Below are 25682 nucleotides of genomic sequence, written 5' to 3' on the forward strand. Positions count from 1 at the left end.
TGATGAGCTAGCCAGCTTTCTATCCACCTTATAGTCCATTCATCCAGCCCATACTTCTTTAACTTGCTGGCAAGAATAATGTGGGAGACCGTATCAAAAGCTTTGCTAAAGTCAAGGAATAACATGTCCACTGCTTTCCCCTCATCCACAGACCCAGTTATCTCATCATAGAAGGCAATTAGGTTAGTCAGGCATGACTTGCCCTTGGTGAATCCATGCTGACTGTTCCTGATCACTTTCTTCTCCTCCTCTAAGTGCTTCAAAATTGATTCCTTGAGGACCTGCTCCATGATCTTTCCAGGGACTGAGGTGAGGCTGACTAGCCTGTAGTTCCCCTCCTTCTTCCCTTTTTTAAAGATAGACACTACATTAGCTTTTTTCCAGTCATCTGGGACCTTCCCCGATCACCATGAGTTTTCAAAGATAATGGCCAATGGCTCTGCAATCACATCTGCCAACTCCTTTAGCACCCTCAGATGTAGTGCATCCGGCCCCATGGACTTGTGCTCATCCAGCTTTTCTAAATAGTCCTGAATCACTTCTTTCTCCACAGAGGGCTAGTCACCTCCTCTCCATACTGTGCTGCCCATTGCAGTAGTCTGGGAGCTGACCTTGTTCGTGAAGACAGAGGTGAAAAAAGCATTGAGTAAATTAGCTTTTTCCACATCCTCTGTTTCTAGGTTGCCTCCCCCATTCAGTAAGGGGCCCACACTTTCCCTGACCTTCTTCTTGCTGCTAATATACCTGTAAAAACCCTTCTTGTTACTCTTAACATCCCTTGCTAGCTGCAACTCCAAGTGTGCAAAGGTAGATGACAAAGATGACAAAGGTACCAGCCCTTTGACTTTGGGGGATAGATCCTGACTCCTGGATTCAGTCAGCCATCTTGATGGAAATGAGGTGAGGATTTTACCTTGCACCAATCTAGCTTGTTAAGGTTTAATTACTAGAAAGCGTTTTATCTTTATCTTTATTTCTGTTGTCATGCGCACCAGACGTGGGTACACCAACTTGGGAATATACATATGGACTGTTGGGACGGTTCCAAATTATTATGAATTACTGTGATTGATATGAATGCATGTGGTGAACATGAGTTTGGTATGGCTTGGGATGTCTGAATTTGCTAGAGGATTCTGGGAGCAGGATTCTCTTAGCATTAGATAGAAGGTGTGAAAATATACCAGAAGTGCTGAAATTGCACTTGAATGGTTAATAATGGCTTGATTTGCGTGTATGTTTCAACATCGAACTTTGGAATATATCAGCCAGGAGACCAGCTCACCAAAGTAAAGATGATGTAAAATCATGCGATCGGTGGGCTTGGCACAGGCTGACCCGGGTTAAAATGACTCCTCTGGATGGCATCACGCTAAGAGCTTAAGTGAATGATTGATGAGAGGGTAAACATTGATTGAGCTTTGGTCTGTGCTTTGCAGCCCCCTTCCAAAATATTAATTAGAGAAAACCAGTAATGAATGCCCACAGGGCATATTTCTGGGACATGTGACTCCTTTGAGAACAAAAGGTATAAATGCTAAGCTAGTTAGTTCCCCAATTAATATTTGAAGCAGTCTGTGATGCTGTGAGACAGAAGGCCTCGGGGTAACCAAGACCCTGCTTCGGGGGACATTTGACAGACCAAGTACCTGAGATGGTAGAAGAAGAGAAGAAAATAAGTCTCCATCTAGTACCAGTAGGTATACCTGCTTTGTTTACCAGTCAGGATACTGTGTAAGGCCAACATAGTTACTGAGGGTTTATGCTTGAGGAATTGAGGCTTATTAGGGAGATGTGTATTATGTAACCTTTACTGCTTGTGTGATTCTTTCTCAAATAAATTACTATGCATTAAGCATATTGTTTTCCGAATTTTCACTGGTACCAGTAACAATCCCCTCAGCTGTGGGCCATTAAAGATCCGTTTCAACACGGACTAGCACTTGAAGAACTAACCACTTTTGCAGGGGGAATGTGAGCCTCTGGTTAAATCAGGTCATCAATTTTCCAACACAGCAGAGTTTTCATGGAAAATACCGATTTGTCAAACCTGAAATGTTGCACAGAAACTTCTCAGGTTCAAGAAGAATTCATTAAGTTGCAGGCAGGTTTTTGACAGATATCTGTCCGGTTTCCTGGAGGGTAGCTGGGGAGCCCAGCTTCCAGTTCTGCGACTTTGGGGAAGCCCTGCCATATGGACTGCTCTGAGCCAGGGATCCCATGGCTTCCATACTCCTCAGATAGTTGGCTCCCTCGGCTGCCCAATTCACACAGCCTAAGGTACCCGTTGCTCTGAGTGTCAGGCATCCTAGGCAGGCAGCTGATCCAGGAGTCAGGAAGTCATGGGGTCCCTGGCTTGGGGCAGTCTGCATAGCAGGGCTGCCTCAGAGCCACAGACCCTGGAAGCCTCTACACATCTTCAGCAAAACTGACATAATTCTTGACCAAGTTCATGGCTGCCCACAACTGAATAGTAGCAGTGAAACTGTCATGTCAATTTCACTCAGCAGTGGCCTGGGAAACATTTTTTTGTTTGTTTGTTTTTGTTTTGGAAACACCATGTGTCAGTCTTTCTAAAAGAACAATTTTTTAGAATTTCAAGTTCATAGGAAAGTTGTGTTTATTCTGAATTGGAATGAAACCTAATTCGAAATATCAAAGTTTCCCACAAACCTAAAATTCTAAGTTTCAGCAAGCTCTACTGCTGTAGTACATATGTGAAAGTGTCTATCGATGAAACTAAAAATGAATCAAAGCTCCTCCTAACCACATGCACTTGTAATAAATCAAAATTGAACAATGAATTGCCTGTCAGCATTTTAAGCCTCTGCTTCCAAAAAAATAGCAATAATAAATATTTTTGAGTAATGCTATTCAAGCAGTAAACTAAAGTAACTGCTTATACCTTCAGCTAGATTTGTTATTCACTCTGACATTGTCACAAAATATAGGCATAGAACACCGCTAGGAGTGTTCTCATAATCAGAGAGATAAAGGGAATGCCATCAATCATGTTTCCTTTTTCCAGTCTCTCCTTTTATTACCTCTCTCTCTCTCTCTCTCTCATGTTTTTTTGTGTTGCTTCTTCCTTATCTGGCTTTTCCTTTTTTATTACAGTGGGTGCTGAATGCTGATGAATCAATCACTTGTCAGTTATTTTCAGGGCAAACATTTTACTTGTTCAAATCGTTCTTTGCTAACAGTTTTGTCCTTACAACAAAGCATGTGGTATTATTACTATATGGTGTATCCACATTTATACCCATAATAATTACTCTGTCTTTGCACAATAATTCTACCTTGAAATATGCTAGTCAATCTAGAATCACGTCTTGTTTTGCTTGACTGCTTTTTCCAAGATCATGTAGTTGGTAGAGCAAAAGGTAGGTCAGACACAGCAATAAATGTTTGATACAGATTGCCATGTACAACCTTAACTGGTTATTGGATTTTGTACATTTGATTTTCTCCAGGGACAGCTCAGTTTTGAATGTTATTAACTATCTGAGTGGTTCGTTTCAGGCCTTCAGCACTATTTTCATCCAGACTAAACCTATGCTACTTTCAGAAAGAATTCACAGAATGTGTTATTAAAGTGACTTTACTCCAACCCTCTAGCCTGTGTAATTAATTCATATCACTAGACTAAAATTTTGAAACTGGTAGGATAGAGCTTGCCAAGGCTCCAGTCCTGCAAACATGCACATAACTACTTAAATCACTATGGTTACACGTGCGTAAATGTTTGCAGGATGAAGGCCTAAAGTTACTTTTCACAATAACTTTTTAAATAAAAGTTTGCATACGGGGAGAAACCATATCAAATAAAAGAGTAAAATGTATGCTTTCATAAAGAAAACAAGTTCCAGGTTTATCTAAAAGTTGTTCACTGCAGGTTACAAAAGCATCCTCCTTTACAATAGCAGTGCAAATTAATTATGCAGGGCCAGACTGCGATCTACTTTACATATCCACCCAAGAAAGTAAAGGGGTGCAAGATGCTTCTGCCTGGGCTACCTGAATTACAACTCACAGCACAAAGGAACATAGGGTTGCCAACCCTCCTGGATTGGCCAGGAGTCTACCAGAATTGGTCTCAAACTCAATCTCAATCTGACCATTAAAAGCAATCTGGGAGATTTAATAGGCCAAAAGTCCAGTTGGCAGCACAGCGGAGCTGAGACAGGCTCCCTATCTGCCCTGGTTCCGTGCGGCTCCCGGAGGGCTCCATGTCCGGCTCCAAGGCACAGGGTGGCCAGGGGGTCTCCACATGCTGCCCCCGCACCCCATCCCAAGCACTGACTCCACAGCATCCATTGGGAGTTGCGGGGGCAGTGCCTGCAGGCAGGGGCAGCACGCAGAGTTACCTGGCCACCCCTGAGCCTAGGAGCCGGACATACCGGCCCACTTCCGGGAGGTGCCTGAGGTAAGCGCCGCCCAGCCGGAGACTGCCCTCCTCACGCCTTCCCACCACCCACCCTGCTGCCCCAGCACTGATCCCCCCTCACACCCAAACTCCCTCCCAGAGCCCGTACCCCAACCCACTCCCACACCTCAATCCCCTGCCCCATCACTGAGCGCCCTCCTGCACTCTGTACCCCTCGGCCCCAGCCCGGAGGCCCCTCCTGCACCCCAAGCCCCTCATCCCTGGCCCCAGCCCAGAGCCTGCACCCCCAACCAGAGTCCTCCCCCTGCCCAAGCCCAGAGCCCCTTCCCACACCCTGAATCCCTCATTTCTGTCCCCACCCCGGAGCTCGCATCCCCAGCCATAGTCCCCCTCCTGCACCCCAACCCCCTTCTCCAGACCGATGAAAGTGAATGAGGGTGGGGGAGAGCGAGCAACAGAGGGTGGGGGGATGGAGTGAGTGGGGGGGGCCTCGGAGAAGGGGCAGGGCAGGGCTTTAGGGAAGGGATATCCTTACATATGACTGTTTTATTAATTTTAATAATCTAATTTAGCATCTATTTTTAAGTCAACACTGAAAAATCATGAGAAATCCTCATCACAGCACACTGAAAAAAAAAGGATAAATCCAGGAAATGTTAAATGTATACTCTCTGTCTCTCTCTCACACACAGTTACCATGCATGGCCTGGATCATCCACTGCCACAGAAAAGTCTGTGGGAGGAAATGTCAGAGTTCCCCCCCGCTACTGTGTTCTGTCAGAGGGTGCGGTTTATTCCTCCACAAAAGAGGCTATGTGGCCCATCACCAAACCCTGAGGAGCCCCAGAAATTTTAACTTTTTCCTTGCTGTCCTTGCCTCCCCATTTAGAATCATAGAATCATAGAATATCAGGGTTGGAAGGGACCTCAGGAGGTCATCTAGTCCAACTCCCTGCTCAAAGCAGAACCAATCCCCAATCATCTCAACCTTAGAAGTGGTCCATGCAAACATGGGTGAAGCACATTGGCAGGGTATCTTGCATTGCTTGCTGTTGCCATGCTTTAATTGTTCTGTGAATAAATGCAGGGACTCTGTCACAATAGCTGTCAAAACTTTCAAAGCACTAAGTTCACTTTCAACAGAGAAAGAAATTAATCTAGAAGAATGGGTGCACTAGACTATGACAAATATGCATTAGAGACACAGAAAGGCAAAAAGAGTATAAAATATGATTTTTTCCCCTCATGCAATGTTGCTAAGGCCTTGTCTACACCAGTGGCTCTCAAAGTCACTTGCCACTTGTTCAGGGAAAGCCCCTGGCAGGCTGGGCAGGTTTGTTTACCTGCCGCATCTGCAGGTTCGGCTGATCGCAGCTCCCACTGGCCGCGGTTCGTCGCTCCAGTCCAATGGGGGCTGCGGGAAGTGCGGCCAGCACATCCCTCGACCCGCGCCGCTTCCTGCAGCCCCCATTGGCCTGGAGTGGCAAACCGCGGCCAGTGGGAGCCGCGATCGGCCAAACCTGCAGACATGGCAGGTAAACAAGCCGGCCCGGCCCACCAAGGGCTTTCCCTGACCAAGCGGCAGACCGGCTTTGAGAACCACTGGTCTACACTACACAGTTTTGTCAACAAAAGTCAGCTTTCATTGACAAAAGAGTGGAGGTGTACACACTGAAATGCTCCTCCTGTCAATGTAACTCCCCTGCTACACCAACATAATAAAAACAGCTTGCCGAGAGGCATAGGGCTTTTTGCGACGTAGTTAGAGTGAGCCAGCATCAGTGTAGACACTGCGCTTGCTTATGTTGCCCTAATTGGCCTCCAGGAGATGTCCCACAATGCTCATCATGGTTGCTCTGATCATCAGTTTGAACTCCGCTGCTCTGAAGGTACACAGGTATGCACCCCTCCCCCTTTTAAAGGCCCAGGAAGTTTTGAAATTCCTCTTCCTGTTTGCTCTGCATGGACAGTTCACACAGCATCCTCCTAGCTGACAATGTCGGCTTCCTGCAACATACCTGCTCCTAAATGGAGTATACTGGAGCTGTTGAATCTGCTGGATCAGTGGGGGGAGGAGGCTGTGCAGTTGCAGCTTCGCTTCAGCCATAGGAACATTGATACCTATGATCTGATTGCTAGTGGCATGCAGGTGAAGGGGCACAAAGAGGACACGCAGCAGTGCCATGCTAAGATCAAGGAGCTGAGGCAGCCATACCAAGAGGCAAAGGAGGCCAACCTTCACTCTGGTGTGTCACCAAAGTTATGCCACTTCTACAAGAAGCTGCACACCATTCTCAGCAGTGACCCCACCTCCACCGCCAAGAGTCCTGTGGATACTTCGAGGGGACTGGAGGCAACAGTCAGCAGCGTGAACCCCGAAGACAAAGTGGTAGACGAGGAAGTAGAGTTGGAGGAGGATGTGGGACACACGACAGGGCTGTCCAGTGGTGCAGCGAGTCAGGACCTCTTTTTGACTCTGGAGAGGTCTAGCCAGTCCCAGCACTCTGCATGAAGCAGGGGACATGAGCGCAGGTAAGCATGCATTTTGATTTGATACTTCATTGTGAGAGGAGATTGAACTCTCATGTACTTTGTTATATGGAGGGATAAGGGACAGAAATTAACAGCAGAGCCTATGCAGCTACGCAGCGAGGGCCCAGTGAAAAAGTTTGTTAATGTACACTGGGATGTCCCGGGAATCCTCCATAGAGATCTCCAGGAAACTTTCCTGTAGGTATTCTTCAATCCTCTGCTGAAGGTTTCTTGGCAGAACTGCCTTGTTTCTTCTCACACTGTAGGAAACTTTGCCACACCAACCAGCAATTATTTCTACAGGGACCAGAGCGGCACATAGGCAAGCAGCATACGGAGTCAGCCTGAAGCCATACGCATGCAAGAGATGCACCCTTTCATCCTGGGTTACCCTCAGGAGTGAGATATCAGATTCAATTGCCCCTGCCTGTGGTAAAGGGTACCAATATTCAGATTATTCAGGTGCTTGTAGGAAGCCCCTTTGCAGACCACCCAGGCCCTTTGTATCTTCTTGCCCATTCCCCCTCCAACCCTCCAAACTCACCATATTTGGAACTCATGCCAAGCTGTGTGTTAGCTAAGGGACAGTGAGAAAGAGGTGTGTGTAACTTTTGTGATTCACGGCTCTGACCGCACTCATTGTTTCTTTGGCTTATGTAGATGTGCCCTTGAGGACCTACTCCTCCACACAGGTGGAGCACCTGCATCAGATAAGGCAGTGAACCAGGAGAAGTAAGGAGGATATGTTTTGCGAAGTGCTGCAGTCTACAAATACAACAGATAGCAAAACAAGAGCGTGGAAGAAGACAATTAATGAAAAACTCAGGCTGGATAGCCTGGAAAGGAGAGAGGGGCAGGAACAGATGATAAAGCTGCTGGAGGACCGGATAGAGATGTTCAAGTCCCTCATTATGCTGCAGTCAGAGCACATCTGTGCACAAGTGCCCCTACAGCCAATACAGAACTCCATTCAACACCCTCTGCAAACTCCCCCACCACATTCCACATAAGTTCCCGGTCCCTCACAGTACCACTTGCACTCCACCCCTAGGGACTGGTTTCACAGTGCAAGCTGGAGTTACACTCAGCTGTGAAAGCTGCAACTGAGAGACTGTTCCTTATTTCCATGTCCCCATTTGACAAAAAAAAAATCATGTTTTGTCCTGTTATTAAACTTTATCCTTTGATACGAATTGACTCTTTATTTGTGTCATACACACGTTAATTGGTGCTAACGTTCAAACACAGTGGTTGCTGGCAGGAATATTTTCTCAGTACAATTAATGCTCGGGAAGCAAGCACAACAGGGCTCATTCATGGTGGCAAGTAAACATTGCCTGGCCAAATACCTCACATAAAGACACATTCCTAGGAATCATTGTCAAAATGCTCCTTCAAAGCCTCCCCGATTCAAAAAACACCCCGCTGTGCCCCTCTAATTGCCCTACTATCTGGCTGCTCAAAATCAGCAGTCAGCCGATCAATCTCAGCGCTCCACCCCGAGGAAACTTTTCCTTCTTCACTTCACAAATATGCAGAATACAGCAGGCTGTAATGACCATGGGAATATTTTTCTCATTGTGGTCTAACCTGCCAAAAAGGAAGCACCAGCAACCTTTTAATCTGCCAAAGGCACATTCAATGGTCGTTTGGCACCTGCTGAGCTTGTTGTGGAAGCACTCTTTGCTGCTGTCTAGGTTCCCAGTGTAAGGCTTCATGAGCCACAGGAGCAAGGGGTCTCCCAGGATCACTATGGGCATTTCCACATCCCCCATTGGAATCTTCTGTTCAGGAAAGAAAGTCCCAGTGTGCAGCTTTCTATACAGTCCAGTGTTCCAAAAGATGTGTGTATCATGCACGTTCCCTGATGACCCCACATTGATGTCAGTGAAACGTCTCCTATGATCCATCAGTGCCTGCAAGACCATGGAGAAGTAGCCCTTTCAGTTGATGTACTCTGTCACAAGATGGTCTGGGGCCAAACTTGGGATATACATTCCATCTCTCGCCCCACCGCAGTTAGAGAATCCCATTGTTCAAGCCATCAAGAATTTCCTGCACATTACTGGGTGTCACTGTCCTTCATAGCAGGAAGCGATTAGTGGCCCAGCACACTTACATCACCGCAATCCCCCCAGTGGATTTTCCAACACCAAACTGATTCGCAGTCTGGAGTTGTCAGCTTCCACACAGCAATCACCACTCTGTTTACCACAGCGAGGGCAGCTCTTATTCTGGTGTCCTTGCACCACAGTGCTGAGGCGAGCTGTTCCAGGAAGGTGGATTTGCACATCCAAAAGTTCTCCAGACACTGTTTATCATCCAATACATGCATCACAATGTGATCCCACAACTCAGTGCTTGTTTTCCTAGCCCAGTACTGATGGTTCACCCTGTGCAGATGCTCCGTGAATGCCAGCAGCAATCTTGAATTATTTATTTCCATGGAACACCGCAGAGCAGGCACCACTGATTCACTTTCTGTTATGCAGCTCTGCAGGACGAGCACATTTTGTTCATAATGCTCACCACCAGACTGGTCCTAACACAGTAGCCCCACACAGGAAGTAAGCCAAAATTACCTTCTGCTGAAGTTATCTTTACTATGAACTTACACAATCAAACATACATCTCAGCATAATGCTTTCTCCTGAGCTTGGTTGTTCTTCGATATTCAGACCATTTTATATTTCTTTATGTTGCCAGTAGAACCCACCTGGTCTGCATGCCAGGATGAATTAGCAGAATAGCTCTGCTTCTCTGGGTCCTTTCACCAGCTACCTGACCATAGACATTGTTGTACTCCATAATTAGTTGCCAAACTGTTGTAGCATTTCTAATAACTATTTTAATTTTAGTCTTCGGATATATAGGACTCTAAAGCATTGTAGTATGAAAATATTTGAGAAAAAGTTCAGCAATTGAGGGCTAAGGAATTATTTCTTTCCTGTGGCAATAATAAATAGACCACAGAAATACTCCTGTACTTATATAATACATGATATTTAACTTGTGCTTTTTGCTATTTTGTATAAAGAAACTTCACTTGAGCCTTGAATGGTTATTGATGTGCTATACCTAAAGTACAGCAAACAGAACAGGATTTTACTCAAGAGAAATGCATTGTACAAATAAAGTCTTTACTAGTCAGAACTTGTGTTTCCATATGATGTGTAAATCAAAGAAAAATCCAAATGTCATTGTCGTCCCAGAGCAAGATCAGATGAGATGATAGTACTGGTACACCATTAGTATGGGCCACTTTCCACATATACCATTCAAAATCCCCAACCATCCAATAAACATTATAAAAAAGATGCATCAGAATTGCCTGGTAAAGTAGCATATGGGGGTCTAAATATGGGCACAATGTTGAGGTTAATAGAAATTCTTAGAATATCTGGGAAACTAGGAAATGTTACCCAATGTATTAGATAATGAACAAAATAAAAAAAAATCTCAAGGAATTTAAGAGGAATCGACCCATATTCACTAACCTTTACTTAACCTAAGCAGAAGCACAAATTTCCAATTTCCTAACTATATTTCAATAATCATTTTCATTTTGTAAAATTTTATATTAATTAGAATACTTTCTTCCTCTGTGATGGAACATTCATTACCAAGTAGTATTCAAGTGCTGTTTTTTGTTTGTTTGTTTGTTTACTGTACCAATTTGTATTACCAACAATATCCTTGGAGAATTCCCCTTTGAAAAGCCCCAGGAGATGAATAAATTGACATTGAAAAACCACACCAGACTTCAGGGTTGTATTACATTTCCTCCATGAGCACCAATCTTGAACAGTGCAGCTAATCATGTTTTCTACTAGAAATATATAAAAAAATATAGCACAACTTACATCTGCCAGGGCAATAAGACATTTTATTAAATCTTATATGGGGTTTATCAAAGTGGAACATTTGGTCACCTTGATGCAAGAAAAAGATTGCCAAATCCAAATCAACCTTGGGAAGTTATGGAGTGGTCTTCCATTTTTGAAAAACAATGAGTTAATCAGAATTAGAACTGAACAAAATTGCAAAATACTTTCCACAAACATACGTCTCCATTTTTAAACTAATTCAGTTTGATTGTGTTTGCTTCTCTGTTCTAGTCCAAGATTTCTGTCAAAAAGGTTCAGGGAAAGATTGCATTTTAAGCCAATATAAGAGACTATCCACCAAAAGCAAACTTTGAAGTGTTATGCTTACACAGTGTGACTCCATCACCTTCTAATGGCTGGTTCATATAGAATACACCTACACAACCCATGGCAGCAAGTCTCAGAGCCCAGGTCAACAAGCTCAGGCTACTGCACTAAAAGTAGCCATGTAGGTGTTTGGCTCAGGCTGGAGCCTAGGCTCTGAAGTGCACCCCCATCCCTAGGCTTCAGAGCCTGAGCCACAATGTCTCCCTGGCTATTTTTAGTGCAGTAGCCTGAGCCCTGCGAGCCTGAGCCTGTTGACCCCGGCTCTGAGACTCACTGCTGCTTGCTGTGTAGACATACGCAGGCAGGTTTATGAGGGCACAGCTACCCTAGAGAGTTTACTGCGGCGCAGCTTCTGTAAATTCTCTAATGTAGCTGCTCTAAGCCAATGGAAGAGAAGTCTCCCATCGGCTTAACTACTCCAGCCCTAGCAAGCAGCAGAAGCTATGTTGGCTGGAGAAGCTGTCCACACAGGCGCTTATGTCAGCGTCATTTATGTTGCTTGGGGGGTGATTTATTCACCCCCCCAAGTGACATAAATGATGCTGACATAAGCTGTAGCGTGGACATAGCCCAAGTCTACTACAGCCTTTGAACTAAGAGAGCAGAGCCTTTTAGTTCAGGCAGTAAAAGTTCATGGGTTTAGATCCAGAGGTCCTGGGTTCAAACCAACCTGCCAATGACTCGCCCATGAGTGTCGCATTAAATAAAGTTTACACTCATCCTGCCCAGAGAACAAACACATACAAGGGTGAAAGTCTGGCTACACAAAAGTCAATAGCAAAACTCTCATTGATTTGAATAGGGCCAGGATTTCACCGCTAGTGTCCTTGAAGAATTTTTTTTTAAATTGAACTGTCTATATAAAATATATAGACTAGAAATGACTCCCTGAAACTATTTAGTCTCCCAAAATGTCAAAAATAAACACACAAGTAAAAATTGTAAGCTACTAACAGACCCATGAAGAGAAAAAGAGGCAAAATGTGCCAAATAAATTATTCATTCTAAACTATTCATTCAACTCTAATCAGAATGAAAAGGTCTCATTTTTTATCCTTTTTAAACATCACATTGAAAGATCTAATGCTTCATTTTGACAGGCTGTTAACACACAATTCCCAGTGCGTCACCAGAATCCTAACAGAAAGCCAACAGCTGTGTTTACATTTTTAAATTAAGGGATGTGATCTTACTTGCACAACCTCAAAATGGGGGGCTTGACCTTGCTTGCCTTTGCCATCAATAGCAGTTTGGTCACTGACAGTAACAAGAGTGGAATTTGGCCCTAGAACTGCAGTGCTTCAGAAAGAACATTGCTTCTGAAATATAACCAAATTACACCAGCCAATGAAATAAGTGTAATCCTAACTTGAAACATTTAAATAATGTCAAGGCATTTGGAAAAGACCTAATGGAATACCTGTATCACAAACTTGAGTTGCATATTTTATGTTTTAGTTAATTTCTTAGATCTTATAAAACATGCTCTTAAAAAACTTTTCTGCTGCTATTATTCATAGATTTGAGCACTGTTTCTAGAGAAAAGGGAATCACTTCAAATTTTCTCTTTATAAAGTGCTGGGTCTGCCAATAATAATACTTTACAGAGCTCATTAAAACTTCAAGGTCCTTCACAAACGTTGACTGATCTTCATAACAGCCTGTGAAATAGGTATTATTCCCCCTATTTTAGTATTAAGAAGGCAAACAGGTTGAGAGCTTGATCCTGCAAGGTGCGGAGGCCCCTCAGTTGTCAGGACTTCACTTAGAATTGATGGCACCAACTCCATCCAGGCAGTGTTCCCCATGTTGCAATATCAGTTCATAAGCAATGTGTCCAAGATCACAAACGGGGTGTTTCCCAGGACAGACCCACCTGAGGCACCCTTCTGAACCAGGCCATGACATGACAGGCACACCTAACTCAATTTCCCCTTGGTCCATCCATAAAAAGAATATAGTTTCTCTCAGTAGCCATTCAGAACCCACCTTTGGGCATAGTTTATTCAGGTACACATCAGGGCCGGCTCCAGGTTTTCTACCACCCCAAGCGGTGAAAAGAAAAGAAAAGAAAAGCCGATCGGCGGCACTTGGGCGGCAGCTCAATCGCGCCACTCCATTCTTCGGCAGCAGTTCGGCTGTGGGTGCTTTGCTCCCTTTCTTCCTCTTCGGCGGCAGCTCGAAGAGGAAGAGAGGGACTGAGGGACCCGCTGCCAAATTCCCGACCAAGACTCGGACGGGCCGCCCCAATAGCAGACGGAGTGCCGCCCCTTTGTATTGGCAGCCCCAAGCACCTGCTTCCTTGGCTGATGCCTGGAGCCAGCCCTGGTACACATACAATAATCCATAGCAAACACCATTCTCCCAATTCCCAGTGTGAAACACAAAAATGTACAGCCATTCATCAAGCTCCTCACCTGTCAGTCCACCAGCACTCACCTCCTAATTCCTTTCTTCTGCTCAAATGCAGTCAAGTTCAGCCCCTTTCAGCCTCCCGGCACTGGCTCTTCAGCTCAGTAAGGTCAACAAATTAGCCCCTCCACTGGCTCCTAGCCAATTCCTCCCTCTTCCTAGGGTGGCTCTGAAAAGCTTTCTACTCTCTGCATACTCTGTCTCTCCAGGCAGCTCTTACCTGCCTCTTTCCTTGCACCTCCTGTCTGTGCTCCCTGACTCACCAGGTCTACCCTCTCCCTGGGACTCTCCCTGATCCTTAATAGCCAATGGTACTACCCCACCTTCTTAATTGGCCAGACTGGACTAACTTCATTTACAGGGGCCAGCCACCCCGGGACAGGGTCCATGTCAGAACCAGGATTAGGACTAAGGAGCAGAGCTGGTCAGGAAATTTTTGATGAACAATTTTTTTTCAAAGCAGAAAATTCTGATTCATCAAAACCAAAACCTTTCATGGACGTGTACTGGTTTCAACAAAACTTTTTGTCAGGAATCTCTTTCATGTCCAGCTTGAAATTTCTGGTCAAAATATGAGTGAGATCCACCCCAGAATAGCCAGTATCTTGGTGGTTAGGGCACTCACCTGAGATATGAGAGAACCAGGTTCAAGGTCTTACTCTGAATTAGGGAGGGCACCAGCTATCGAGTTAGGCCTGGTCTACACTAGAAAATTAAGTCAGCTTAACTACATCACTCGGGGTGTGATCAGACAAAATTTACGTAACCAAAGGAATCTACAAAACTGAAGCCAATGGAGAAAACATTTGGAGATCAGTGTATATCAGTGGTGGAAGGCCATCCCCACAATCCCATGCAAAACAGTCAAGGCTGGGAATGCACCCAGGGGAAGGAAGCAGTTAGGCAGGAAGGGGTAGGTCCATACATCATCTGCTAAACAGAATCCTCGGGCTTTAATCAGCCTCTCTGAGGGTAGACCATCAAAATAAGTGTAATTATTAATAAGACAATATACCGTTCTAACTTTACAAACCCATCAATATTGTATTGCACAATATGAAATGAAGAGTCATGTCACTGTGCCTTGTCACCTGTGTCTTTTGAAATAACAACATGGTAAACCTAGGAAACAAGACAAAAATTAGGGTTTAAAACAACAAGCACAGAACCTGCCTACCTAAGTCTGCTGCCCATATTTTATCATTGAAAGTAATATTGTTGAGACTGAAACCATGGACCATCCCATTGCATGGCTGTGAGAGGACAGGAGACAGACCGTTCTCCACTGAAGGCCCACAATATTGATATTCTGACTCTCTGGAAAGGTGCAGCATAATTCAAATCAAAGTTCAAATTGTATTTCCTTTCTAAGGAGCCATTCCCACATATGAGTTCAAGGGACCCACTCAAAACAGCCCAGGCTAGGAATGCAGCAAGGGGCAGGGAACAGTTAGGGGAAGGGCTAGTTCCATGCATCATCTGCATTTCTTTGACCCTGCAGAAGCCTTTTCAAAGGTACACTATGAATTTCAGGCTTCATGGGTCAGGAAGGAGCATCAACCCCTCCTCTACCTTGTGGAGCTTCTCCATGCAAAATGACACTGACAGTATCAGCATTTTGTTATATGGTGACCCACTCTGCAATCTGAAACTGCTCCAAAGGCTATGCTGCATATTCCTCACACCCATCATGAATCCACTCCCTATGGTTGGGGCTCCCTGAGCTTTGACTAGAAGGAACATGTTGTATGAAGGAGGGTGAGGTAAAGGAACTAGGGAACAAACTATTACCTGACTCTCTAGACCCTGCAGATTTATTGACAGTCATCCCCAAATTGTGCCTTACTACTCTTCCAAGCCCCTTCTGGGTTAAGTTGGGAAAAATACAACCAGCAGAGTAGTCAACAGCACCATGGGGCTTGAGTGAGCCCTGCAGTGAAGGAAGAGCAGTGAGCAGCATAGAAGAGTTAGCACATTGTTCAGATGCCCTGTAACCAATAAGGGTGGAGTCAACATTCTCTGAGGTAAAGACGCCAGAGCCTCTCACTTCTCCATAGTCCAGCTAATCTCTCCCACTGGTGGAGAAATGCCACAAGTAAAAGCTCATGAAGTTTTCCATGGAAGGGAGTGGATCAGTGTCTTATTAAGAAGATTTTGTACTCTGAGTATTTAATACCTTTCTTTTTGTCATAAAGCTTATTTACAGTAAAGGCATCATTTTAAAAAGGTAAGAGAACCTGTTTCTTAATTAGTGCTGATCAATACTGGAGTTCCAAGGCTGTTTCGAGGCTTTCATTTTTAATATATTCATGTCAGATTATTTTTTCCCCCATACATTGTTATATTTTCCTAGTGGCATCAAGCAATTACTGGTAGATGAACCCAAAAGGTTTGGACGTTCAATTTGGATGCTCATCTGCACCTCTTTGGTCTGGAAGTCAGAAAATCTCAGAAGGACAAGTTCTGATGCATCAAATGTCCAATATTTTCTACTTTCCATTGAGACTATCACTAGCACAGTCTTTCCTAGAGGCTATCAGTTCCTGCATTGTCTGTTTGAAAGCATCACAGGAAAGTGCAAAGCATCCCAAAAACCTCTGTGGAAAGGTCAACTAAAGCTTTTACAGACATCAGGATTAGTTTGGATTTTGTTCAGTCTGTGTTTTGTTGGTTCTTTAATCGCTAAGGAAATGATGTTTATATTTTAAGTTAACACTACTGCTGGTCTCCCAGTATTTGATAATAAGACAATCTCTGCTCCAATGAGTGTTAAGTCTTGTATAGCACCAAGTACATTGTCAGCCTGTAAATAAATAACTGCCGAAGATTCTTGACTTATTATTTCTACCACACACAATATGACCTTTCAAAGGGCCATCCTCCAGGCTTGTACTGGAACCAGTGCAGCAGTTCTGCTGAGCCAGAATACCTACAGCTCCACAGGGCTCCATCCGCAGCTGGAAAGGAGACAGGCCAGTGGAGGAGCAGCCATTGCGTAGGTGGATCAGCAAATTGACAGATCCACCGGTAATTCAACCAGGGCTGAGTAGCAGCCTGAGAATAGTCGGTGGGAAGAGGAGTTTAACCCCACTCGTCCATGGAACCCCCTAAATATATTGAGTTACTCAGGCTGTGCACTGAGAGTAAGATTTTCATCTTAACGATTTGCTCCCTGGAGAAAAACGGAAATGGAAGGATTTTTGCATGCTACAGGAGATCAACATTCTGGTCTTTAGCTCCCTAATGAGCAAATATAAAACCCCCAAATACATGTGTTAATATGCTTACCAGCAGCATTGTCAAGCTCACTTCAGAACATATCATACACTCAGATAGGATTGGAAGGAGGCTCTGTTAATGAAAATGTTCCACAACACCATTATAACACAATGAGGTAGATCATGCCCTGAGATATACACATGCAGCCCAATTAGCTTTCCTGTTGCTTTTTAGTTCCTAACACTGAAAACCAGTTCTTGGCTTCTGGTACAAATGTAACTTAAAGAGGAAGAAAAATAACTCAACCACCCACCCAACCTGAAATCTTTACTCTAGGGAACAGGGCCGGCTCCAGGGCTTTTGCCGCCCCAAGCAGCCAAAAAAAAAAAAAAGCCACTATCGCGATCTGCGGCAGCAATTCGGCAGGAGGTCCTTCGCTCCGAACGGGAGTGAGGGACCATTCACCGAATTGCCGCCGAATAGCTGGACGTGCCGCCCCACTCTGGAGTGGCCGCCCCAAGCACCTACTTGCCAAGCTGGTGCCTGGAGCCGGCCCTGCTAGGGAAAGGAGTGGGGAGGAACACCACCCACATTTTTGTTAGATGTTCTTGGCCCCTTTTCCCAGTTCCTTCAGACCTGCTAGGACTGAATGTCCCCTCAACAAACCTAGGCTTTAGAGCTAAACAACCCAACGTTTATTTCTTCCAGCATTGGAAAGAGAGGTTTTGCACTCCCCTTTCCTATGCAAATGCCAATTTAATCCAGTTTCCTCTTTTTGTTTCTTGTTCCTAATTAGCCACAGAGGCACCACCCTCTCTTGAGGGCTGGCAGCTTGGGCAGTATTTTACAGGATAGAGCTGGTCCTCTTCCCTAATCCCAGAGTAGTCTATTAACCCCTTCCTGTCCTGGCCCGGAGTGAGATGAGTGCATACTTATGGTAAGTAGAACTTGTTTGGTAATTTGCTTTTTTCTGCTTTTGCATTATATTTTATAATTCTAATGTACCACATGAGTATTTACTGCATAGAGAGTTTGATTATATGTGAAACTATTGGATCATTTTTACATAACCAGTGGTAGCAGTCAAATCCTTACACATCTGAAGCAAAAAAACATTGTTTTATAGCTAAGGAATCAATTTAAAAAGTAAGAGAACCTGTTTCTTAATTAGTGCTGATCAATACTGGAGTTCCCTGTTTCTAGGCCTTCATTTTCAACATATTCTGATCAGGTTATTTCTGTTCCTTAAATTGTTATATTTTCTCAGTGGCAGTTGTAATTACTGACAAGCAAACCTCAAAAGGTTTGGAAGTTCAGTTTGGATACTCATCTGCATCTCTTTAGTCTGAAAGTCAAAAAGGACTAGAGCTGGTTATGAACAGAGCTGATAGAAAAACAAAATGCCCTTTTTGCAAAAAAGTTTCACGTTTTGGGGAAAAAATCCCTTAAAATTGCAAAGCTCTTTGAGTGGCACTAATTATGCATAGGTGTTATAAATATAGCACTTTTATTGGAAGGGTGGTGGGTTCCACCAACAGGGTGGCTGGGGTCTAGCTAAAAAGTGGATGGCAAGCTCCAAAAGAAGTGGAAATGATTAAGAAATGATGATCTGCATGGTACAATTTATTGCCAGGTGCCCCCAGATATATCAGGTGAATAAAGCTGCACCCTAATTAAACCACACCTATGACCAGACAATGGAAGGACTCCCACTACTTCAATAGGCATGAGACTATGCCCCACATGTGTAAAGCTAAGCTCATACATAAATCCTTTCAGGATCAGGGCCAAAGTTTACAGCTGAAGGCATAATACAGAGAAAACTTTTAATAGGAAATTAATCTACAATCTTTGACTTTAATAACATCAGCATAACTACCATAACTTTCCATCTCAGCAGTATTAGCCTCGCTACCATGAAGTTTTTCCTGTGATGCCTCATTGTTTAGTGCAAACAGGATCGCATTTCTATGCCAGTAAGCAATCCCCAATTCCAATAATGGAGCAAGGGTGGTTTAGGCACTGTGCTAGGACTCAGGACATCTGGGTTCAGTTCCCAGCTCCACCACACACTTCCAGTATGACCTTCGGCAAGTCACTTAGGCTCTGATCTCGCAAAAAATTACATCTGTGCTTAACTTTTACACACAGGAGTAGTCCCATTGACTTCAATGGGACATTTCATGTATCTAAACATAAGTATGTACAAAAGTGCAGTGTTGGGGACTTAACTGTCTACTCCACAGTCACCCATCTGTAAAGTGGGGATGATACTTGGCACCTGTCACAGGTTTTGTGAGGATGAATTTAGTAACATTTGTGAAGTACTTAGGTACCTCAATGAGGGGGACCATAGACAGTATGACCCAGTTTTGCGAGAAGAGTTACAACCTTTCCTCTGATGACCTGGTGTCCCAAGAACTTTTTGGGAAACCTGAATGTCCCATTTAATCAATAAAATCATATTTTTTCTTTCTCCCTTCCTATTTCTTCCTTTTTTTAAATACCCACAAATTTTTTTTCAGGACGTACTGCCATACCATGGGGAATTTGTTCTGTGTTTACAGACACAGCTCACTGGCATGAATGTTCAGCATGATGAGCAATGTTTGAAGTGAAGAGAAAAGCTGAAGCAGCATAAACTCTGTAAGAGCTGTTCTTTTGTTCAAAGTGAATGTTAGTGAAACTTCTTGAGTGTTCCATGATAAACTCTCTAAGTTGCTGAGAAAAAATAAAAATTATCCATTCCCAGAAACAAGCATTTGTCATTGTTGGGTCAGAAGCTGGCAGTGGAGACACCAGCACACTTTAAAAATAAATGTCTTTTGGAGTGAATATTTCACCTACAAATGTGTCCCAGTTTTTTACTTTGACAATATGGTCACCTTAGCAAAGTACCTAGATAAATAGAATACAGCCCAAGCACCTGGACAAACAATGAGGACTAATCTCAGCAATTGCACCTACTCTAATCAGGAAGAATGTCCTGCTGCTAGTATATGTGCTTGTCCCATTATTTCTGCAGCAGGTATCTCAGGGTATGTCTGCACAGTGAAAGCTGTGCATGGGCTAGCCTACCCAAGCTATTTTGAATCCTGCTAGCATGAATAACAAGAGGAGTGAAGTAAGTGCAGGCTTCAGAGTGGACTAGCAAGTAAAGAACATACTCAAGCTCCATCCATGCCAGGTTTGTATTACTTAGCTGAATTCAAGCTCTCTCAGATAGGCTACCGTAGGCACAGCTTTGTAGACAAATCCTTAGTCTTTCTAACCTTTGGTGGGAGAGGTGGGGAGGAAAAATTAAAAATAATCTCCAATGCATTGACAAATCCTCAGGAGCCTTTAAACCAGTGGTGGGCAACCTGGGGCCCATCAGGGTAACCTGATTGCAGGAGCTGCGGGAAGCGGCAGGCAGCCAAGCAGCAGCCTGTAAGTACAGCATGACCCTGGAGAAGCCTAGAGGAAGGCTCTGAGTCTGGTGCTGGCTAAAAAGGCTTGTGACTGTAAGCAAAGAAGCTATCTCCTTTTCTTTTGGTTTCTCCTGCAATCAGAGAAGCAAGACTTTGGTATTTTATTTGATGCAATTTTGTTTCTTTGCAAGGAATGTACAGACACCATAAATTTCTCCTTCCCACTGCAACATCCCCAGGGCCCTGAACTTTGACTCGCCACTTGTGTCAAAAAGGAACAACAGTACTTTATATGTTCAAAGAACAGCTACACGGTTGACTTCAGGAAATCTGGCCTCAGGTGTTTCATGTTGGACATGCAGACAATGAAGAATCTACAATTAGTAGCCAATTGTGGATATTTGGTTTAAGTGACTTAAAATAATATGTAGCGACAGAGGCACCGACTTTCTCATTTCCCCAGGGATGCTTGACCCCTGCTCCACCCCAGACATCGCCCCCACTCCAACCCTTTCCCCAAGACTCGTCCCTGCCCTGCCTCTTCCCACCACCACCTCTGCCCCACCTCTTCCTGCCCTGTTCCTCTCCCTCCCTTGAGCGCCCCACCCTCTCCTGCCCCTGCTCCTTCCCCTCCCCCACCAGCACCTCCTGCATTCTGCTGAAGGAGCTGATCACCGGCAGGCGGGAGATGCTGTGGGGGAGGGGAAGGAGCTGATCGGTGGGGCCACCTGCAGGTGCTGAGCACCCACTATTTTTTTCCATAGGTGCTCCAGCCCTCGAGCACCCACACCGTCAGCGCCTATGAGTAGCACTGCTGTGGCAGAGGCAGGGATAGAATCCAGGTCTCCAGGGTGGCATTCAAGTTCCTTAACCATGAGCAGGGCCGGCTCCAGAGTTTTGGCAGCCCCAAGCAGCCAAAAAAAAAAAAGCCGCGATCGCGATCTGCGGCGGCAATTCGGCGGAAGGTCCTTCGCTCCGAGCGGGAGTGAGGGACCGTCCGCCGAATTGCCGCCGAATAGCTGGACTTGCCGCCCCTCTCCGGAGTGGCCGCCCCAAGCACCAGCTTGCCAAGCTGGTGCCTGGAGCCGGCCCTGACCATGAGACCATCCTCCTATCTATTCCCCTCATGCTCTGTCCTGGCTCCCGGCCCCTTTCCCTCTGCTGCTGTCCTAACCATCTGCTCCTACCCACCCTCCTGGTTCCTGCCCCCTTCACTCTCTTATCTATCCCTCTAATCTGGTTCCTGCTGATCCTTTCCCTCTGCTCAAATCCTTCCCCCATCCCATTTCCCTCCCTCTCTGATGCCTGTTGTATTAAGCTAGATGGATTATATGAGCCAAAGGTATAAACATAAGCAAGTCACCCTGTCCAACATTAAACAGTGTTAAACAAAGTCTGGGGTTTGGTACACAGAGACCTCAGCCTGCTTAGTACCATGGAAAACACATCATTAAACACCCTTTTAATCTTTTATTAAAGATAAAGAAAAGCAGGACAAAAAATTAAAACCTTTCAAATGTAAAGCATTAGGCCTGATTTACACTGAGAAGTTGGGTCAACCCAGGTACAGTGCTCAGGAGTGTGAACAATCCACACCCCTAAGTGACATAGTTAAGCCTACTGACACCATAGTATAGACAGCAGTAGTTTGACAGAAGTTTTCTTCCATCAACTAGTTACTGCATCACAGGGAGGTGTATCTATGCTGACAGGAGAACCCCCTCCCATCCACGTAGGCAGCATCTACACTGAAGTGCTGAAGCTCTGCTGCTGTAGTGTTTCAAAAGTAGCCAAGGCCCCAAGTAAAGCTTTCATTTTAACAATGTCCTTTGGTCCCTTTAGCTGGAGAGAGTTTTCAGAAGGAAAAAAAACATCTTGTTCGACAGTCTCTTCTAAGATGGGAATAATTGTCCTTTTAGGTAAAAGAGAAGAAGGTCATTGAGATGAGCTGGAGCTGTTGTTGATGCTGCTGCTGTTAAAGTCTGATCCCCTTTTACCTCAGGTGGTGTTCGGGATTCAGCTAGAGCTGGTAGAGGCGGGAATGTCGTCTGGATCTCTCTCTAGCCCAACCTTGTCAGGACACCCTACAGAGTTAGGACAACAAAGGTCCAGATTCCCAGGAGACAGTCGGGGTGGCAGCCATGATGGTGAAGCTCGCTCCAATAGCTTCTGTTCTGCGTCCTTTCCCCCCAAAAAATCTCTTTCTTTAAGGACCCAGAAAGGGAGTGATGGGTGGAATAGCCCATCTGCTTATTATTTCTCCATCCATTAGGCCTAATATGGTTGATTTGGTTAATTAATTTACAGTTCCACATATACTTTTTTTTTTAACCAAACATGATTTCAACACAATCCTTGAATTATACCACTAGGCCTTTTTGTTTAAACTGTCTCTCTTTCTTACCTTTTCCCATCAACATTTGCTATGATAGGTTATTGTGAAAGTTCATAAATTGCCACATACTTTTTAAGGTTGAGCTCACAATTAGAGTAAATTTGCAAGCCCATTTATCACAATAGTACCTGCACTCTAGGCCCTGCAACCCCCTCTCATTCCTCCCTCATCCCATTTCTCATCCTTCTGCATTGCAGCAAGTCCATTCTCTCCTTCTCACTACCTGGGTGCCACTAGCTGGATCACTGAGAGCACAGGAAAGACTACCCCTAGTCTCAATTATGGCATGCAGCATCATAGAGGCCCCTGGTGGTCATAAGAAGCAATTGCATGGAAAGTCCTGAAAAATCCCTGAATTCTGGGGCTGGAGCATATCCAGTACAGACAGTCTTCAGAGAATTTAGCTACCAAACTCTAACAATTCTCTGCTGAGCACGTTCAAACTGAGATTTTCCAAGGGCTCATAACTTGGACACATTTTCACAGGAATGGCAAAAGGCACATTCCTGATACGAAGGTGATCTGCCTGCCAAATTTCAAGTTCTTGCTCAAAAGCATGGAGGCACTGGAGCATTTAAATTAAATGGCTGTAAGAATGTTTTTAACATAGAAGAACAATGTATTTCTTCTCTAAACTTGTTCTTGGAAACAGCCAAACCATTTCAGCTGAAGTTTTCCAAAAATACTCAGCCTGAGGCAAACTCCAAACATGGAAAATTTCAGCACAGACAGTTAAAGATTAGCTACGTGGTTTTATAAGGGACAACAGTAATTACCCTTAACTACAGGCCATGCTACCAGCTCTGCCTATAATAATTGGCAATAGTAGTTTAGTTTTCACCTTGTTTCTCAAGTTCCTAAAATGTTGGACTGGTGGTACTAACCTCCTTTTAAAGAGAATCTTCATTAGGCGTTGACACAATATGGTTCGTCTCCTCCACGGAGTGATTTTGTTTCTACGTTTTATTCAGCTGAAACAGTGGAAGGTGAGTCTCAGGCTGGCCTACAATGTTCTGGGGACATATCTAAAACCTCAAAATATTGGGGAACTCCCAGGTCACTGTGGGTTACAGGTCCCTTTCTGTGCATGATCCACCTAGGATGCAATCTTTTACTGCCCCCAACTTGTTTCTGGAGCAACTTTGTGCTTTTTGCTCTGGAAATCCTAGATGAATCCCTGGTGTGTCAATTACAAGGCTAGCCATCACAATTGCCCTTACAATGAGTTGTGGGCACAAGTTTTTGCAGTTAGAAATCTCTCTACTAATATCTATGTCTGTAATGAAGTGTGGATGTAAAAATGTACGTGCAGGGTTTTTTTCTGTGCAAAATTGCTCCTAGAACAATGAAAGGAGCTTTTGAAAGTCTTGTACTTGGTAGTAGCACAGATAAAGAATAAAAAAAAGTATAAGAAATTGTCAATTCTTTCATGTCTCTAGTATCACACCTGGGGTAAAGAAGTGGTATTCCTATTCCAAAGCAAAGGATCATTACAGGGAAGATAAGCCTTCACTAGAAAAGATTCCTAAAGCAAATAAATGGCCCCTCAAAATGTATTTTAAAAAGCTGATGTGAACTGACCTGAGATCTCTCCAGTCAGAGCTGCTGTGCATATGCAGATCAGAGACAGGTACTTGGCATACTTCACTTTGTGCTGTCATTTTTTTCTGTAAAGTGCAAATACATTGTGACATGTAGCAGTGGGATTACCAATTTAATTACTCATATTTTAATAACAGGTGGTCACTGCAATAAAGTTGTGATAAACACCTTTTCGTTTGCCAGTTTTTCTGAGAGCAGGAGACAGAGAAGAAAAGACATTTATTCCTTCCTCAAGCCCAGTCAACACCCAAGGTAAACCCATTGACCTTCCACTGTTTCTTCCTGGCCCCTGTCAATTTATCAGCCCAATAATTCCTACCAATCAATAAGAAAAATGGGTAGTGAGAGGATAAGTGACATCATGTCACTGACACTAAAATATAAACCCATAAGACCATACAGGGGACTTAGACTGAATCAGACTCAGATGGCCCAACAATAGTTCCTTCTTCAAACTCTTCCTTCGTCATGGCTGGCCTGATTTGTGGTTTCACCTCTAACCAAGACTGGGTATTTGGATAACGTGTCATGAACCTACTTCATACCTCCTCACGTGCCTGCAATCCCAAAACAAAATGGCTTTCCCTCTGGTGTTGTTTTTTTTAAGCCACTTATTTCAGACAGGACCCTGGTAATCACACAAAGGTCAAGAATTAATCAATCTCGAATATCATTGCCTAGGGACAAATTGATCTATTGTATAGAACTCAATTGTATTGTGAATTCATCTTTTGTTTGCCTATTGTTTTTGCAATTCAATTATCTCTTTATAGACATTAGCTACCGGGAAAGTATCAATTTAGCTTTACCAAAATAAGTCTATCATGTTTAGTAATTATTTTCACCCTAAATTACAAAGAAGTATCTAAAATGACAGCAGGAGACTATTGTTTAGCTAAGAAAAAGAAAGCCAATAAGTAAATTGTTTAGAAACAAACTCTCAGCCTCAATAATCCATGCAGGTATCTGCAGCAGCAAGTGAAAGGGAAGTGGTCTATTCCCAATATCAATCTACAGGAATTTAGACAAAACAGACTACAAACAAAAGTGAATCTAACTAGTGTATTTTCATTGTTTAAGCTGAATAAAATGCAAAAAAGTGAATGGACAGCAGAAGTAGCCAAAAGGAAGTTACAATTTTAGATACAATTTTTAATAACCCTAAGGTATTAGTAGCAGAGGTAAGGAAAATAGATTTTTCAAAAATGTATTACTTTTTAAACATGACACTGTGCCTTTAATAAGTGAAGCTGATGTCTCCCTTGTAGTTCAGATGAATGAAGTTCTTTCTGGGCCAGACCACGATCTTTTATACAAGTCAGACTCTTTATCTACTTACATGCCATTAGCTGAAGAGACTGAAGAGGAGCTTTATGTAGCTCAAAAGCTTGTGTGTCTTTCATCAACGGAAGTTGGTCCAGTAAAAAGTATTACCTCATCCACCTTGTCTCTCTAATATCCTGGGACCCACACAGCTACAACAACACTGCAAACAACAACAACTGAGGCAT

At 44.0% G+C, this 25682-nt stretch overlaps 1 long non-coding RNA gene across 1 annotated transcript; it reads left to right on the forward strand.

The window, feature by feature from the left end:
- The first annotated feature begins 1474 nt into the window (after window positions 1-1474).
- Window positions 1475-19544, forward strand: LOC128835332 (uncharacterized). The gene is made up of 3 exons (XR_008444631.1): window positions 1475-1696; window positions 17561-17701; window positions 19290-19544. It is a non-coding gene; the product is annotated as an uncharacterized LOC128835332 (long non-coding RNA).
- Window positions 19545-25682: the final 6138 nt, after the last annotated feature.

The sequence above is a fragment of the Malaclemys terrapin genome, chromosome 4 (genome assembly GCF_027887155.1).
Source record: "Malaclemys terrapin pileata isolate rMalTer1 chromosome 4, rMalTer1.hap1, whole genome shotgun sequence".
NCBI classification, from domain to species: domain Eukaryota; kingdom Metazoa; phylum Chordata; order Testudines; family Emydidae; genus Malaclemys; species Malaclemys terrapin.